Genomic DNA, 2,708 nt, shown 5'->3' on the forward strand with positions numbered 1-2,708 from the left:
TCTAAAGATATTTTGCTGTCCTTCTGAGAGAAAAAAAATTTATCCCATAAACAATTCAACACTTTTGTAAGTCCTCAGACAAAAAACATGTTCCCATTTTGCTTGTATGCACCTGGACCCACCCGACAGCTCTCCTCTATTTTTCTTCCCACTCTACCATCTTCACCATTTTATATGATGCTCTGTCACACATCCACTTACTCATTTAACAAGGCTTTTTCAGCGTACACTGGACTCAGCTACTGTGCTCAGTTCTGGAAATTTCAGTCCTCTTGGAGCTCCCTTTCTAGTGAGGATTCGAATAGACATGGATCAAACTATCACCCAAAGCATAATCATAAACTCTGGTAAGTGTTGTGAAGAAACATCCCAAAAAGCTAATAAAACAAATAATGAAGATAATGAAGTATTTTGGCAGGACTGAAGGCGTGTTCCAGGGAAGGCTTCCCTAAGCAAGTAACGTTCATGCTGATATCCAAAGGAGTTTTCTAGGCAAAAAGAAGGAGTGTGCCAGGCAGAAGGACGAGGTTATGACAATTCATGATACAGTCAGTGAATGAAAGAATTTTGCTGTAGTGGAGCTACATAAATTTGGAAGGTTGGAGGGTACCTAAATTCTACAAAATTCTGGCCAGGATGCATAGGCACAAAGCCATTCACCACCCTCTCCATTTTCTCTAATATTTCATTTCTGGAGCTGTCCCTGGTAACATGTCCAATGTTCTCCCTTCCAAGAATCCCAACTAGGAGGTTTTACAGAATCAGACCCTCCAGTGTCCCAGCCAGACAACACGGTGACCATAAAAGGAACTTACTTCTGGTATAGTACATTGTATGCAGCTCTATAGATGAGAAAGTGTAATCAGTGAGGATTGTAGCAGCAAAGGATGGTACAGTACACTAGGCTTGCAAAAAACAATGATTTTGTTGGATTCCTGTCTCACATCGAGGTCTTTCATCCATTTGGAGTTTATCTTTGTGTATGGTGTGAGAGAGTGGTCAAGTTTTATTCTTTTGCATATAGCTGTCCAATTTTCCCAGCACCATTTATTGAAGACACTGTCTTTTTTCCAGTGGATGTTTTTTCCTGCCTTGTCAAAGATTAGAGTTGAGGGTCCATTTCTGGAGTCTCTATTCTGTTCCATTGGTCTATGTGTCTGTTTTTGTGCCAGTGCCATGCTGTGCTGGTGATCACAGCTTTGTAGTATAGCTTGAAATCCGGCAACGTGATGCCCCCAGCTTTGTTCTTCCTTTTCAAGATTTCCTTGGTGATTTGGGGCCTTTTCTGGTTCCACACAAATTTTAGGCTTGTTTGTTGCAGCTCTTTGAAAAATGTCATTGATATTTTGATTGGGATGGCGTTGAAAGTGTAAATTGCTTTGGATGACATAGACATTTTAACTATGTTTATTCTTCTGATCCATCAGCATAGAATGTTTTTCCATCTTTTTGTCGATGTCTTTCATCAGTGTTCTGTAGTTTCTAGACTATAGATCCTTTACCTCTCTGGTTAAGTTAATTCTGAGATATCATATGGTTTTTTGTGCTATTGTAAATGGAATGGATTCCCTAATTTCTCTTTCTTCAGTCTCGTTGTTCATGTATAGAAATGCAACCGATTTCTGAGCATTGATTTTGTATCCTACCACATTACTGAATTGTTCTATGAGTTCTAGTAATTTGGGGGTGGAGTCTTTGGGTTTTCCATATAAAATATCATGTCATCTGTGAAGACAGACAGTTTGACTTCTTTGCCAATTTGAATGCCTTTTATTTCTTTCATTGTCTGATTGCTGTTGCAAGGACTTCTAGTATTATGTTGAACATAATGGCGAGAGTGGGTATCCTTGTTGTGTTCCTAATCTTAAGGGAAATGCTTTCAGCTTTTCCCCATTGAGAACGATATTCTCTGTAGGCTTTTCATAGATGGTTTTTATGAAATTGAGGAATGTACCCTCTATCCCTACACTCGGAAGGATTTTAATCAGGAAAGGATGGTGTATTTTGTCAAATGCTTTTTCTGCATCAGTTGAAGGGATCATACGGCATTTGAAAATTGCATAAGCCTGCCTCCAGCACCAGCAGTTTCTGTTTTGTGATCAGTGTGACTCACAAGAACTTCTTTAGTAATAAATGAAATGACCCAGGGGTGTGGAAAATACGACTTTTACATTGGTCTGGCGTTGCCTATAAGCTCCAGCAATTTCATTGTCAAGAGTTTCACTTTGGTGGGGGCAGGGGGGAAGGCCTTATACAACTTGCCAGGAAGGACTCCATGAAAGCAGGTCAAGGTGGCCATGCACATCTTAAATAATGGTTGAGGTAGGCTGGATTGCTATCAATGGGAGCAGGTGAGGTGGCCAACTTTGCTGCATATGCCTTTGCACCAGCCACCCTAGTGACTCCGTTCGGATGCTCTCAGCATCCAAGTAAGTGCCATTCTTGCTTCATACTTTCTGAATGAAAGACTTAATCTTCATGGGAAAATTGGATGTTTGCTAAGTATTCTAGGATCTACAGTTATGGTCCTTCATGCTCCAAAAGAAGAGGAGATCGAGACTTTAAATGAAATGTCTCACAAGCTGGGAGACCCAGGTTTTGTGGTCTTTGCAACACTTGTGTTCATTGTGTCATTGGTATTAATCTTCATGGTGGGACCTCACCATGGACAGACCAACAATCTTGTGTACATAACAATCTGCTCTGTA

The 2,708-nt window shown here is 40.4% G+C and overlaps 1 pseudogene; it reads left to right on the plus strand.

The window, feature by feature from the left end:
- Positions 1-2,138: 2,138 nt before the first annotated feature.
- On the plus strand, positions 2,139-2,702 carry LOC117799947 (annotated as a pseudogene).
- The last annotated feature ends 6 nt before the right edge of the window (positions 2,703-2,708 follow it).

The sequence above is a fragment of the Ailuropoda melanoleuca genome, unplaced genomic scaffold, assembly GCF_002007445.2.
Source record: "Ailuropoda melanoleuca isolate Jingjing unplaced genomic scaffold, ASM200744v2 unplaced-scaffold6079, whole genome shotgun sequence".
NCBI lineage: Eukaryota > Metazoa > Chordata > Mammalia > Carnivora > Ursidae > Ailuropoda > Ailuropoda melanoleuca.